General features: G+C 44.7%; 1 long non-coding RNA gene across 1 annotated transcript; it reads left to right on the top strand.

The window, feature by feature from the left end:
- Positions 1 to 14,633: 14,633 nt before the first annotated feature.
- LOC112901885 lies at positions 14,634 to 15,983 on the top strand. The gene is made up of 2 exons (XR_003230415.1): positions 14,634 to 14,688; positions 15,220 to 15,983. It is a non-coding gene; the product is annotated as an uncharacterized LOC112901885 (long non-coding RNA).
- Positions 15,984 to 16,557: the final 574 nt, after the last annotated feature.

Raw genomic sequence — 16,557 nt, 5'->3', positions numbered from 1 at the left:
AAAAAGTGATAACAATCGCTTAAATCTTGCTTGGATCGTGCTCCCTCGGCAAAGCTGGTGAATCTCTTGGGAAAGAACTTGAATCTTGCTTGGATCTTGCTCAAACCCAACCCTAGACCAAGGATTTGGAGTGGGGAAGCTAGGGTTTCACTTTGGGGAGTTTTGGAGTGTTTAGAAGGTGCTTGAGGCTAAGCTTATGCAGTTTGGCAGGGTGGATTTCCCGTTGGGGTCGAAGGGATATATACAGAGCCTCACTAAAAACTAGCCGTTAGTCTGTTTTTACGTGTCCTGGCGGACTGTCCGCCAGTGTCCTGGCGGACAGTCCGCCAGGGCCACTCGGGTTTGCATTTTTCTGTTCAATGCATGGGTTCCGGATTTGGTTTATTTGTGTTCTACCACACACTTTCCACATCCCCCTTGATAGTACGGTATACCTAGACTAAAGAAAATATAAAACAAAGAATTATCTTCGCTTGAACCACATTTCTTGAACTGGTACCGTTCTCCAATTTTAACGAATCGTCGGGTTTGCATTTTTCTGTTCAAGGCATGGGTTCGCTTCATTTCATAATGAGCAAACCAAATAAAGTCAAAGCATCATGATGAGATAAAACCAAGATAATGTAATATCACATGATTTCACAAACATAGAAAAGCAATAAGATCACAACCATGCAAACATCATCCATAAAAAGAAATTAGAAATTACAAGCCAACTTAGTTCAAATACGATACAAGGCAAGTCTCACATAGATCCAAAGTCTCACAACGACTCTAAAGGATGGAAAGATAAGAATGCTAGGAATGCTAGGATACAATCTTCTCCCCCTTTGGCATCAAACACCAAAAAGAGAAAAGACAAATGGAAGCTCGGAGCAGTAATCACTCATCATCCTCATCATCATCATCATCATCATCATCATCATCATCACCTACATCATAATGCTCCCACGTAGCTGGAAAGTCCCTAGGAGGAGAAGGCGGAAATGAGGGCCAATCCGTCTCCTCAATGCCAAGGTGGCGCTCAATCCTGTTGATACTCTGCTGATTTGCCCGAGCGTGAGCCCGAACTACATCGTTGGTGTTGCGGCATACTTTGAAGAGAGCTTTCAAGCCAGAAATAAAGGCATTGCCTTTCCTACGAGGACGAGTCCTAGAAGAGGAAGGCATCGCCGAGGTGGAGGGCATATCCATAGTGGGCTAGGGTGGAGAGTGAGCTGATGGGGGAGACTCGCCCTCTGGTGGAAACTCTTGCTCCTTGGGAGGCTGTGGGCAATATGGGGCATGGACCGCATCATATCCAAACTCCATTCCAGTCACGGCATTAATCATCCTTTGAATGTATGGAGCATAGATAACTGGATTACTGCCATGATGGAGCATTTACCTCAACTCCGTCCAGAAAAAGTGAAAGACACTAAAGGGCGGGTGATCAAAGTCCATAGCTAGAAGAAGGTTCTTGACCGTACCATAAATCTTGGTGCGATCACCCCTCTTGGGAGTCAAGGTCTCCCGGAATATCCTGTTCATGATCTCCATATATGGACGTAGTCCATGAGTCGTCGCTATATCCGGATCCTCATCCCGATAGAGAGTCATAAGAGCTTCATCTGTTGGATTGATGTCATCGTGAATTTCCATCTCATCTAGAGTGTCATCAAGCTTAAGGATAGTAGCAAATTGCTTGTATGAAACCCAGAAGGTGCGCCCTTGAAGATTGAAGTGAATAAAGGAATTCTTGCCCTCACCTTCAAACCAAGCAGTGGAGCAAAATTGAGCAACCAACTCATTGTTCCAATTTTCATTGAGGGCCAAGAATTCATAGAGGTGTTTCCTCTCACATTCACGTATGACCAAGTCAAAGGTTGGATTATTTTTCTCACTCATTTCATCCCAATTGATGTACTTGGAGACGGTGATAGCATTCTTCTTCTCAATAAAGACGGATATGTACCAATCAGCTTGAAATTTGCTCCAAAACCTCCTATCCGTGATGTACTTCTCATAATCATAAGGATTTTCCTTTCTTTCCTTAAATGCAGCACCTCTTTGCTTTGTGGTGTAATCCACTCGCTTCACTCCATGGTCACCGAAGTTGATCCTTGTGTACTCCGGTCTGTGCATGATATACTTCCGGTAGGGTTGGAGTGGAGGGTACTCATCAAAGATAGGAACCTCCTCTTGAGGCACATCACCTTGTGGTTGAGCAGCTCTTTGGTAGCTACGCTTGGGTGCCGCATGGCTAGGACCGCCCATTTGCCCAGCTCGACTCATTGAAATTTTGGGCGTTGGCTTCCTTTTGCGCTTAGGTGGAGGAACGACTTCAATTTCATCGGAATCGGAGTTGGAGACGGGATCATGCAAGAACTTGGTCCTCCTCTCATGCACCATCTGTACATGTATAGGAAGTATACTGCTTGATTAGAAGTAATGAAAGAACGGGTGGATACAAACAAAGGATTATGCAGTAACAATCAAGACTGAGAGGTCCTGGCGGACAGTCCGCCAGTACTGGCGGACTGTCCGCCAGGACCTCTCGGTTTTGAATGTTCCCGCGAAAACATGTGATGTCAAGAATTAATCCAATGGGGCTCAAACTTTGTAGGCACATTCTAGATGATAATGGAAGCCTAGACTTAAATTTTGAACAACAATGAGTGGATAGATTGGGAGATCGACTTGAATAAAGGTTTAGGTTATGAAATGAACATGAACATGTGAACTAAAGATTTAGCCATCCATTCTTCAAGATTTTCAAGGAATAGCACGCTCTACCTAGCAGGAAACAATAGCTAAAAGCATTCCTCAAGATATGCATCGAGTAGAGAGATCGATGGAGGATTGCATATACCTTGTTCTTGCCCTAGGATGAATGGAAGTGCTTCCAAAGGATTGGAAACGAGGGGAGAAGGTTCTTGCAGCCAGTGGAGGGGCTCCTTCGCCGTGGACCTTGCGGAGGAACCGAATCCTTGGCTCCACGGACAATGGGGGGCAATGGGGGGTGTTGTCCGTGGGGAAGGAAGAGAGAGTGAGAGGAGCTAGTTGTGTTATGTGGATGAAGAGAGATAGAGGAGCTTCATCCAAGAGGTATAGAGGGTTTTGGACAGCCTCCCACGGACATAACACGATGGGCCCACGAAGAGATAGTTGGATGGAAGAAAAATGATAAGTTCTGCTGGCTGACCCCGAGAGGTCCTGGCGGACAGTCCGCCAGTACTGGCGGACTGTCCGCCAGGACCTCTCAGCCAGCCAAAAAAATATTTTATTTGCCGAGTGTCGGTCAGCTGACACTCGGCAAATACACCCTTTGCCGAGTGCCAAAAATCAAGCACTCGGCAAAGATAACGGCGTTTAGGGTTTAGGGTTTAGGGTATCTGTTTGCCGAGTGTATTTGTTTGCCGAGTGTTAGGCTCTCGGCAAAATATTTTGCGCCGAGTGTTTTTTTTTGCCGAGAGCGACACTCGGCAAATAATAAGTTCGCCGAGTGCCCGAAATATAGCTCTCGGCAAACCTTTTCACCCTCGGCAAATCTGGCCTCTCCGGTAGTGCTAGGCTTGTCTGAGCCTGACCAACCTAAGACAATACACTCGTGATTGGTTTGCCTGCATATGCCTAAGCCTGGTTTGGTTTTCTCACATGTTTGGTTGCCTAGCTCGCTTGGTCGCCATCACCTCATCTTTCATCTTCATGTGGTGAGTGCACCTCCGCATCTGTTCCTCCTACCTTCATATCCTTGTGCTCTTGTGTATGTAAAAGCATGAGTAAATCCTCCTCTACCTCACTCGAGCAGCTGGGCAAGAACCAGGCGCCAGCTGCTGTCCTCCTCCTCAGCTTCTCGAATCCCCGGGTGAGCAGATCCCCGAGCAGCACAGTGGCAAGAGTGCGTGTGCCTGGGTCCACTGCAGCCCTCATCTCCTACGACTCGAGCACTGCATCGAGCACTAGCACTGAGTAATTGACCTCTGGTGAGGCCAAATCGAGCTCCAGCGAGACTCAATCGAGCTCCAGCGAAGCTCAATCGAGCTCGAGCATAGCCCAATCGAGCGCAGCCTGGCAGTGGTGGCCGCGTGCGCCTGCGCCTAGCAGCGGGGCCGCGAGCCTCCGCCTGGCCCGCCGCGCGAGGCTGCCCCTGCGGCCGCGAGAGCCCGCGCCACGCGCCTGCTCCCGCCGCGCTGGGCCCGCCTGCTCCCGCCGCGTGCTGCCTGCTCCCGCCGCGCGCTGCCTGCTGGGCCCGCCTGCTCCCGCCGCCGCCTGCTAGGGTACACGCGCAACGGGCAGGGCAGGAGTCGTGAGATTTGGGGATGAAAGTGAAGGAGCGAGCTTTTGCATAAGATGAGGGCAAGGCTTTTCTCATCGCTCTAATATTTCTCCAACCCATTTTAGTTTTTTTTTTGGATCTCTAATTAACAGAGTTAAAACCAGGGGTAAATAGTGCCTTCGTTTTCAAAAAGCAGGAGCAAATTCGCACAGTTGAAAAAATAGAGGCAAAATCACCATTTCGCATTGAAATAGGGGCAAGAACGCCAAAACCTAAAATTTTCATTGACAGCGGGAAAACTATTAATATTTTAGGACCTCGGGCTCTACCACTCCAGATCTCATAAGTCTAGACCATGTTTGCAGCTCATCAAAAGCTGGATAGGTAAAAGTGGGCTAATAAAAGTTACGAGTTAGCTGGTGTTGAAAGGTAATTATCTATTATGCCCTTATACTCTCTCAGACTTATTGGGGAGTTGGTTAATTTTCAGTTAATGCCCATAAGTGTTTTATTATTGACCAAAATACACCATAGGTCCCCAAACTTGTATGGCTGTGTTATTTAGGTACCTAAACCTTCAAAATGCATGTTTGGTCCCCAAACTGTGTAAAGGACCGGGTCCATTGCACGCCCCAAACGTGCTACACAAGTGTCTTATGCTGACGTGGCATGCCATGTTGGTGAACATAGAAAAAAATCCCCCAGTTTCTATCATATTTTACTTTTCAATCCACTCCTCTCCCCTCTCTCTAGTGCCAGCCGCGGTTTCTTGGCAGGCGACATGGCCGGTTCGTGCTCGTCCTCCTCCAGGAGGCCGGCCCCTTGGCACTCAGGGTGAAGCTGAGGTGCACGCTGAAGAGCGGCGCAGCTACACGGCGCCGTACCCGCTTTCACACTGCTGGAAAATTCCACCATTTCTCCTGCTTGAGCGGTAGACTCGACACGACTGAAAGATAAGAGCACGACCACGGTGGTCGCCGCCGCCGCCGGGCCCCTCACGATCGCGCGGCATCCCGCACTGAGGCCCCCCCGCTCGTGGCCACCAGGTCCGCGGCCATGAGCAGGTGGCCGTCGTCCGCTCCCCATAGCTCGTAAGACCGCCACAGCCGCATCTCCTCCAGGAGGGCGATGAGCTCGTGGACGCTGACGAGGACACCATTGTCAGGGATAGATCCCCTGGGTACTGCAAGGAAGCTACCCGTGAGAAAAAGAAATCTGATTCCTACTAGGATTCCACTGTAATCCTATTAGGACTGATACCTTGTAATCCTACTAGGCTCTTACCTTGTAGTCCTACTAGGAACCCCGTCCCTGGGATATATAAAGGGGGTAGGGATACCTAGATAGGCAGAGATCCAATAGAGAGCAGCCAACAGGCAGGTCAACACCCAAGCGCAGGGCGCAATATACAACACCCCGAAACAGGATGTAGGGTATTACGCTACTCTGGCGGCCCGAACCTGTCTAAATTTGTGTCTTGTGTCCTTGCGTTCACCTTCAAGTTCCAGATTCGGCGATCCCTCACCAAATAATCACCTACCTTAAAGTATCCCTAGGTAGGCTGACGGTAAAAATACCGACACCTGGCACCCACCGTGGGGCCGATCGTCGCGATCATTGGGCGAATTTGAAGGACCTCTTCATCAACATCAATCCACTCAAGGTGGCGGATTGCTACTTCGTACATATGCATCAGCGGATCGATTCATCGAGTTCGAGATCGGAGCCTCGCAGCAACAACTACATCAACTCCTCGTCTTGACTTGAAAACTAGTCGGAATCGACTCCGAGCCTTCTCCGAGCTTCATCAACAAACCGTCGCAGCTCCATCAACAAGCTCCACGGCTTCATCGACATTCGTCCACGAATCAAGCTAAGTGACTTATACCTTTTCCGACTTGTTCTTCACAGGATCGGTTACCTTTTGGGGTACGCCTCTCGACGGGCATGAAACCCTCGGGGGCTACATCATGATCGACTACTTATCCGTGTACGCCTTTCGACGGGTATGAAACCTTCAGGGGCTACACCATGATCGACTACTTATCCGTGTATGACTCTCGATGGGCATTGAAACCCTCCAGAGCTACACTTCGTCGACTACTTTTTGCGCAGCGCGCATTCATTCTGTCGCAATATCGACTACTTTTACGCACTGCGCATCCTCTTTGTCGCACAACGACTACTTTCTGCTCGTTGTCTCCTCTTAACGGTCGCTAATCTACTCGGGTAGCATATACCTTAATCTGTGAAACCTCGGCTCTTCTGTCACGCCTAATGCCTCTACACGTACACGAGACAAAGATCTCATACACGCTATGAGCAATGGCTAAAACAGGACCAGGTGCTTAAACGTAACAGGCGTACTACTCGGGAGATTTACATGGGCTAAACAAGAGCTTGACACAACAAGTTTTTTTTTACACCGAATAAATTTTGGTATCTTCGCATTATGCTACATAATGTGTACATTGTCTTTTTCAGATCGAGCTTCAGCAACAACACTCCAGTTCGTTCGGTACATCTACGATGGCTTCGCTAGCTCCCAGGCTCGGGGGCTGGACACCAATAACTACTCCACGCGACTTCTACGACTCGCCTAGCTTGTAACCTCGGGGGCTGGATGCCGCAAAACTACTCGAAGACAACTCATATGAAGACTGAGAGTGCAGAAGAAATCCTAAGTCACCGCGCGGTTAAATACACCAGCGGGAGGCTCAATTTCACTGTGTAGAAGGCGAAGAGTTTTTCTCGGGATTTCGGAGCAATATCAATGCCACGATTCTTGGACCCTTTTTCCCAAACCTGCGAGATTTGGGTTCAAAGCTCGGGGGCTGTGGGATACGTGGCATCAACTACTTACTTTTTGAATATATTTAAAAAGTAAGCAAAGAAGATTCAAGACTAAATCGGGGCATGAAGAAGACTTGAAGACTTGAAGCTAATTCGGGGCATGAGCACCTCATAGCCTCGATGCAACCAAGGAAGCACTCGAAGAAGACCTTCAAGACGCAGTTTTAAGAAGAAGCCGAAGACTACTTCAGAAGTACTCGAAATGCCTGCAGTACTTAGCTATGAAGAGCTCGGGAGCTTGTCAAGGATAGATCCCCTGGGTACCGCAAGGAAGCTACCCGATGAGAAAAAAGAAGTCTGATTCCTACTAGGATTCCACTGTAATCCTATTAGGACTGATACTTTGTAATCCTACTAGAACTCTTACCTTGTAGTCCTACTAGGAACCCCGTCCCTCGGATATATAAGGGGGGTAGGGATACCTAGATAGGCAGAGATCCAACAGAGAGCAGCCAACAGGCAGGTCAACACCCAAGCGCAGGGCGCAATATACAACACCCCGAAACAGGACGTAGGGTATTACGCTACTCTAGCGGCCCGAACCTGTCTAAATTTATGTCTTGTGTCCTTGCGTTCACCTTCAAGTTCCAGATTCGGCGACCCTTCACCAAATAATCACCTACCTTAGGGTATCCCTAGGTAGGCTGACGGTAAAAACACCGACAACCACCACGGGCACCAGCTGTGCAAGGCGCACCTCTAGGACAAGGTGGTGCGGTGAGACCCGGTCGGAGCACCACAGGTGACGAGCGCCAGCGCCAAGGCGGCCTGGCCATGGCGGCACAGCCGATACGGAGGCGAACGTGGAGAGAGCGCAAGAGCATGAGCTTTAGGAGCTCGCCAACGACCGATTTTGCTAGTTTGTTGGGAAGAACGAGGCCGGAAAACTGGAGGTAGGCGGTGAGGACGAAGCTCGGAGCAATAAGGGCAATGGCGGCTGCAAGATCTGAAATCCCCAGCAAGGGAGAGCCTGGCGCAGGGATAGGTGCGGTGAAAGTGGAAGCTAACAGCATGGAGGTGCCATGGATGTGAGGGATCGGAGAGAGATGCCCAGAGTTGGCAGGATTTTTATCTGTAGAGGTTTCAGTTCGAGCTCGAGGAAATGTGCAAAGGAATAAACTGGGGCCGCCTGCTTCTTCTCGTCTGTGGTTGGGGCCACCGCTCTGAGAGGGAGAGGGGGGATCCCGAGAGGAGGGTCCCTGCTATCCTTGCCCCGGCGAACCTGCCGCCCTCGGCATCAAAAATGAGAGGATGAGGATGAGCGAGAAAGAGGCGCTCGGGGGAGGATAGGTGGGTCATTTTGTATATATTCGCCAACTCGGACGCTCATGTGGCACGTCTGGGACCAGCGATGGACCCATTTACACGGTTTGAGGATTCAAATATGCATTTTGAGAGTTTGGGGACCTAACTGACACAATGGTACAAGTTTGGGGACCTAGGTGCATTTTACTCTTTATTATTTTTGCAGGCAAATTATCTAGGAATAATTAGGTGGAGATCGCTAGCTGGATATTTAGTTTACCTCCATCTTAATCATGGCATTCAAAACATCTCACAAAGAGTGAAATTTTGTGGCTAGCGAGCATTAGTTTGTCTTGTTTGATGGGATGGTTGTTTATTGGTTTGACATGAGGAAATTGCTTATGCGATTCGTGGCTAGCACATGCGCATTAATTTGTCTATGCCGAACCAAAGGCCAGTTATATTGGCACGTTAATTAAAACTAACATGATTAATGAGGGGCACTAGTTCCATTTCTCCGTAGCACTAATCTCTCTTATATTTGCTAAATTGCAGTAGAAGAGGTGATATTTAATTAGTTAGCCGGATTATTATAAAAAGTTGGTTCATTGGCTAACCTATTTGGGTCGGCTAGAGCAAATATTAGCTGGATAGTCCTAGTTGGAATGGATCCGAACATGTCAGGCAAAATAAAAAAAAGAGAGATTTTTTAAATAATGAAAAAAATGAGAGAATTATTGCTTTTGTTAAAAAAAAGTATTATGGTTATGAATCATTAAAGTAAATATGGTTGTGGTTGTGGCCAATCATTGTATTTCAATCTTAGAGTAGTCCCGGTTCAAACATTATCAAAATAGTTTCTTCTATAGTTGTAATGTCATGTGGTCATTACTAAATATATAATCTCTATTTACAATGGATGGCTTACTCAAAATACTCCCTCTGTCCTATAATATAAGACAGTCTAGCAATTCTAAGATAGATTAAAGGAGAGAATAAAAGACGCATATACCCTTTGAGAGCTTTTTCTTTACCACCATAATTAAAGTTATTTCTAAGATTAAGTAGGGAAGGAAGGAATAGAAAAGTTAAATATACAACTAAGAGCCGATTTCGTTTAATACTTATCCAAAGGTCCTAGAATGCCTTATATTGAAGGATAAATTTTGAACCCTTCAATACCTTATATTTTAGGACGGATGGAGTAATTGTCCATCAAATCCGCTCTCGTCTCTCCATTCCTCTCCCTTTCCCCTTCCTTAATTGTCACCATTTTAATTTCCTTATATTGTGTCATAATTAATATTTTAAAAACAATCCTACTCATTTTATTGGGATAGTCCTTAAGTCTTGTTTCCTCACAAGGTCCATTGGAAGTGGAACTCTGGAGAAGAAATAGGACCAACATTTTTCGTCACACTATTTTGCAATTTCTTTTAATTGGAGTGTTTCCCTTCTAGAGTCCCGGCACTGTCAGGTAGAGGTCGATCTCTAGAGCTGTGTTTGCAAAAATAAATTAATCGACTATGACCAAGACTTAGAAACTCAAGTCATAAAAAGTACTCCATCAAGGGCTTTGGCCAGAGTACGTAATTCTGGATGGCAGTGTGGACCATGGATGCCTCTAGCCCGCCGCGAGCGGAGCACCTGAACCCGGTGGAGTTCAAAGGTCAGCGTATTGAGATTCCCGTTAACATATGCAAGTTGCCCAAGTTGAGATCATTCACTAATAATTCTTCTCCCACAACTTGCATTGCACTAGCATGCATGTGACCAAGATCGTATTTTAATATTGGAACAGTATTAAGATGGTAGTTGAATTTCTCCACATACGTAATTTTGTGCAAAAACATACCTACTATACACTTATTTCTATGATGAATATTTATTTTTCTGGTGCCTCAGACAAGTTCTCAAAAGATAATGATGGATATTTTTCTGGTGCTTGTTTTCACTAGTGGAATATGGTTGGATGACTAGGCTGCTGCTAGTGGAAATTCTATGGAGAGGCGAGCCGAGAGCAGGGCCGTCCACTCCCGGGCATCAACCCACATTTGCGCTATTCCTTGTTTAGACAAGTCAATTCGCTAGGAACTGGGAAGCCAGCCGGAATCCAGCTCCTGCACCGGCCGCCCATGTACTCCCACGTTGTTTGGATTATAGGTGCTTATAATAAGCTCTGTCATATCGATATAAAACTAACTGCATAAGTCTAGAGCTTATTCGTGAGATGAATCTACTAAGCCTATTTAATCCATAATTAGCGCTTCTTTATTGTAGCATCACATGGGCTAATCATGGACTAATAAGGCTTAATAGATTCGTCTCGAAAAATTTAGAAGTTATAAAATTTATTTTATCATTAATCTATATTTAATATTTCTAATTAACATCCAAACATCCGATGTGATAGGGCTTATAACAAAGCTGTAGTAACCAAACCTAGCCTCAACCTCTCACTTTGTTTGAACACAAGGCTAGCCTGTCCGGCCAGTCGTTGGGTGCCACGCCCCAGGAAACTTCCTTGTTCTGATCCATCCAGCCAACCAGTTTTGTCACTAGCTGACTGGAAATAGTGCCGGCGCATTTGTTTCAAGCAGTTCCACATTCTAAGTCACCACTAGATGCCACAAATCCTGCCGGTGGGCTTTGGACAACTGGACTGGCGCTTAAATCAAAGCTGAGCTGCAATGACCAATCAGCGTCCTGTATTATGTCCAAGTCAAGTCAACAAAACAATGTACCATCTGCAGTTGCCAGTTCTTGTTTTTCAGAATCTCAATGCGCACGCAGTCCAGTATTGCCCCCCCCCCCCCCCCCCCCCCCCCCCCCCCCCCCTTTTTCTTGGTATGTTGTGCGAAGAGGCTTTCCTGAGCAACCTCGACTCGCTATTTGATGCCAAATTCAGATCCACCGTAAGCGGAGCACGTCAGAGCAGCCTAGTCCAATTGGCTGCTCGATCGCTAAGCCCTTATTCCCTGTGCCCTGTGCCCTGTGCATGGATAAGGGCTAGTACAATCTTGGATGTCGGCAACTATGCGGACTTTCTGACGAACTAACGAGTTCATCCAAATCAGAGCGTAGAAAATTAAATTATGGTTTGATTTAACGAATGAGGAGACGCGGGTTTGAATAACTGAAACCAGAGCAGCTATAGATATTTCCTTCTCGTTCCAAATAGTTTTTAAATTTTTTGACTTAGGAAGAACCTAAAAGTAACTATACTCCCTCCGTCATAAAAAAACAAATCATTCTAGAATTCAAAATTTATTAAAAAGACAAGTCATCTTACCCTATTTAAAAAATGTATGTGCATGCAAAAATCAATTAGTGCCAAATATGAATAATAAATAGGGGCAAATATGATTATATTACCTTCTTATTAATTTATCCTAGAATTCCTAGGATGGCTTGTTTTCTGAGACGGCGGGAGTATTTTTTAACAAGGGGCTACAAGTGTTCCCGAGGCCCTGACTACGGGGCAATACTCCCAAGTAGGGATGGCAATAGGTACCCAAAATTCGATGGGCTTTTACTCTATTAGAGCACGAGTTTGGGTTAACTTTTAGACCTGTGGGTTTATTAATGGCCAAAAGTCCTACCCGTTGGGTTTATGGGCACCGGTTTGTTCCTACAATACCCGAACCCGTAAACCCGTGGGTTTTTTAAACCCGATCCAACCTAATGCAATTGTTATTTTATTTTGTGAATTTATAATAAATTTAATATCCCTTCCCCTCACTTCTTATTCTGGTGAACCCTGAATGTTTTGGTAGCGGGTGGGGGTGTTGTTGCTTTGCAGTTGTAGTGTTTGTATATACATATGATGGATTTGTGACTTTGTATGGTGTTATGATCATTTGAATATAAAACTTGTTGTTTATATTTTAATTTCCTTTAGTAATTTTTAATAAACAATGGACTTCTCACTCATCAGGTAATTCTATACGCTATAAATTTGATACTTACTGTATTAAACTTGTTGATTATGATAGAAACTAGTATGGTAAAGTGTAGACCCGTGGGTACCCATTAACCCAATGGGTTCGAATTTGGGCAAAATTCTAAACCGGTCACGGGTATGGATTTTTTAGTGGGTTTAGATATTTTTCATAGATTTAGATTTGGGATTGCAAAACCCAATGGATTTGACCCGCCCAAGCGTGTGGCACGGGCTAGAGCTCATGCTGTCATGCAGGATGCATCATTAGTCGAGGTACCTCATCACGTGATGCATCATTAACGAGGTAACACACATGCTAATGAGAAAAGAAACAAGGCTCTAATTAGCATCGATCGTTAGCTAGCGAGAGAAAATCATGAGAGATCACAGCTATCCATATATGTACTACCCATGCAGTATTTCAACAATATATAAATTAATAATCCCCTTTGCGGTATGTGAAATCTAGTATCTGATCATGCATTGTCGTCACTGAAAGGAACCAAGACCAAAACTCACTGCAAGTCAAGCGTGCAATTTATAATGTGCATCAGATACATACTGATTGAATCTCGGAATACAGGTACCAACGAGTTTAAAAGAGTAACTTGGGGCAAGTGCTTTTGAATCTGCAGACTCTCGGCTACGTCTTTGGTCACTTGAAAGGGTAATGAAGAGCTCTGCTAACTAATATAACCATCCCAGCACCCAGTTCAGTCTCCTTGAACGGGTACCAGAGAGCTCTGCTAGCTTTTGCAGCATCCGTGGAGAAGACCCGTAGGCTTTCTGAAGGAGTGAGAAGGTTGCTGCAATAGGGAAGCTCAGATCTGAACAGCTATAACTATGGTAACTATGGTACGTGACTCGAAACTAGGTTTATCTCATTATATCTGTCGTTATGAGCAGGTATCCTATGTATTTTCGTTGATGGAAACTCAAGCTATGAACTATTTAAATGCATCGCGCTGTTTGCAACAGGATAAATCAATGCTCACGCTTCAGTTTTCAGTGTTTTTTTTCTAAAGAAAAAGGAACGGGGAGCATTGTTTCCTAAGTTGTTATTGAGCATACTAGACCATCTGTGATAGTATTTATGTTAGGCATGTGATCATACATAGAGTATATATACATAATATGTTGTTTGTTGTTTCTGTTTGAGCAGTCATATGGCTAAATATCTGACGTATAGAAGTTAGGAGCAAAGTACAACTTAATATTTACTTGAAAGCCATTCTTTCATTCAGGGAATCCAACTATGGTAAATTGCCAATTGAAAAGCAACTTGACAAAAAGGAAAGCTCAAGTCGGCACGCTACAGAAAAGCAGAAACATGGTGCGTGTCTACCACAAAAATCATTTTTGTCTTTGTTACAGTGAAGACATATTTTTGTGTATTTTTCTACTGGGGGGACAATCTCTACCTATGCCATGAACCATATCCATGCACTACTTATTTCCTGAACAGAGAAATCCACGATGATGTTCTAGTTTTCAGACTCCCTGTTCCTGTCTGAAAGAATACCTTTCAGGCTTGCAACTGAGCTCTAGAAATATCTCTATTCAGATCAATGTTCAAAATAGCCCGCTATACCCTTTAGCGACTGGGTCCTCCAAAGGCTAAAAATGCTATAGCTGGCTATATCCTTATATAGCTCCATTTAGCGGTTTAGAAAAATACATGTCAAACTCAGTGGATTATGCACATATAAACATTAACCTGGAATATTTTAGCATTAAACTGATAAAGTTAACAATGAGTTGTTGGCTTCTTAGCTGCTGCTCTTATACATCTATTTTGGGCCAATGTGTAGCAATATCGGGCCGGCCCGTGCAAATATTTGGCCTAGGTCATGTTGCATTAGCGCTAAATGAATGGCCATTTAGCTGTTTTAGCTGGCTAATAGCTGCTATTAGTGGGAAATAGAGTTTAGCGCTAAATGGTGACTATCCTAGCCCCGAGCTTCCCAGACGCTATATCTGGCTGTAGCAGAGGCTATAGCAGGTTATTTTGAACCTTGATTCAGATAGGCATGGAAGTAAGTAGGGTATCCCATTTTATTACGGGTTGATTAGACAAAGTTTTTCGAGAACGTGTTGCATGCATTTCATTAAGAAGAAAATAGAAATGGTTTACTTATTATGATATAGGAGTAAACTGAAAACCAAAACATAATATTATTAGCCATGTACCATATGCAGGTAAAAAGATGTAGCAGAAGCCACCTCGCCAGTTTCAAATATGTTGCAACTTACTTGCCTTGAATTTAAGTTTTCTAATATTAAATATGGACTCATAGAGAAGTCGCTCTGTAGGCTTTCTAGAGGAAAGAGAAGGCTCGTGTGCAACGGTGAAGCTCAACTGGGCTTGGAACAGAAAAGAATAAATATGGTACGCTGGCACAAAAACTAATAAATCAATCCGCTGCAATTATACGTAATTTTTGTATTCTTTTTGTTCTGGAGGGCAATGTCTGGAAATGGTTCGAGAAATTGTGCATTCCTACAAAGATTTGTGATTGTTCTTTCCTTACAGTTCGAAGTGTCTTTCAAATGAAATATTAATAAATAATCTGATTCTATGGCTAAATTCAATTTCTACTCGAATCTAGTTCAGCAGATCCAAATGTGTTGGTTTTCGGTTTTTTATTCATCTGGCACATTGATGATTGGCTGGTTACTGAAAAAGTGAAAATATATGTTGTTAGAAAGTACAGTGCAAACTATAAACTTCTAGGCACATTTCTTTCGAATTGGGGGAAAATAACACCATAAACACGTAAATTGAAAGTAATACGAGAAATCACAGAATGGAAATTTATATACCGGTAAAGTGCGATCATATATACTTGCTTTGAGAAAAGTGCAGTGGGATAGTGGTTGAATTGGCGTTTTTGCTAACAACAAGTCTTCTTGTTTGAAGGTGGATTACCGCCGGATGGGGAATATGAATCAGCATTTGGGAAATGTAATGCCAACAGCTATCTTGCAGCAACCCATGAATCTTTGGAAGAGCCCTAGGGGTACAGTGCTCCGTATTGAGGCATTGGCATTCATCGCCATTGTCCTCGCTTTCTTCGTTGTTGCCTTTGGATCCTGCCGCCGTTGGTCTAACCGCTGGATCATCCAAAAGGGCTTCTTGGTTGCAAACGCTTTATCTCTATCCCTTGGGATTTACAGCATTGGTCTGATGCAATCTTCGCCGGTAAAGAGCAAGATGTACCCTATATGGGCTGTGTCCTTACTCACCCTGTTCGGTTGTATTGACTCAGTCACTGTCTTCAACGGCATTGACTACAAGAGCCCGCTCTGAAAGATGCTATTTCAGCTTTGCCTCTAATGTGGATATGTCCTCCTATTGAGTATATCAACCATCTCTAGTGACGTTGGTAACATAGCCATCAGTGTGCTGTCTGCCATCACTTTCATCAAGGGCTTTCATAGATCACTATCGCTTGTGATGCCAAAAAAAATGCGAACCATGTTAGATCAACATCCACTACAAGAACAAGAGGGTGGTGAAAAGTTTGTTATAGCAGATCCAGATTTGTCTGATGAGATGGACTACTTTATAGTTGATTTTCCCATTGGTACGGATGAGGTTCCATCCAATAATGATGAAGGGAGTTGGATTACAATGGATGATATAATAAGCAAAGAAAAGGATGATTTACCGTCCTTTCGTGATGTGTGTTTTGCCTTCTCTTTGTCTCATATGTTGCAACGGCATTTCCTAGGGTTGAGCCACATTGATTTTATGAAGAACTCCGTTAACTGTATTGATGAGGGGACAGACTACGAATGGACATTGAAGGTGGTTGAGGTTGAGTTGGCTTTTCTCTATGAAACATTTTTCACTAGTAACGCATTTCTTCACTACTATGAAGCAAAAACTTCTAGTTTCTGGGCATTTGCTTCATTCATTGGGATATGTTTTGTTGGGATAGTTGTTGCCATTCCTGGGGCATTAACGGGACACCAAACTAATTCTCCTGGTCCTGGCACTGACACCATCATTGTGGACACTACAACAGGAGATCTTGTTGTCACCCTTATCATATTGGCGTCCCTTTCTCTGCTGCAATTGGTGCAGTTGATCCGATGCTGGATGTCGAATTGGGCTAGAGTTGCCTTTGCCTGTGAGTGTGCTAGGTACAGGAAGAGTAAGATGCCAAAAGAAGTTGAAGAAGATGGCCACCCATTGGATGAAGAAGAAGCAAGGCCCTCCCAACACATTGCCCTCGAGTCCACCACTGCCAGG

Source organism: Panicum hallii, chromosome 8 (assembly GCF_002211085.1).
Source record: "Panicum hallii strain FIL2 chromosome 8, PHallii_v3.1, whole genome shotgun sequence".
In the NCBI taxonomy this organism is placed as follows: domain Eukaryota; kingdom Viridiplantae; phylum Streptophyta; class Magnoliopsida; order Poales; family Poaceae; genus Panicum; species Panicum hallii.
Note: the sequence above shows the minus strand (reverse complement) of the source record. Positions and strands in the feature narration are given on the sequence as shown.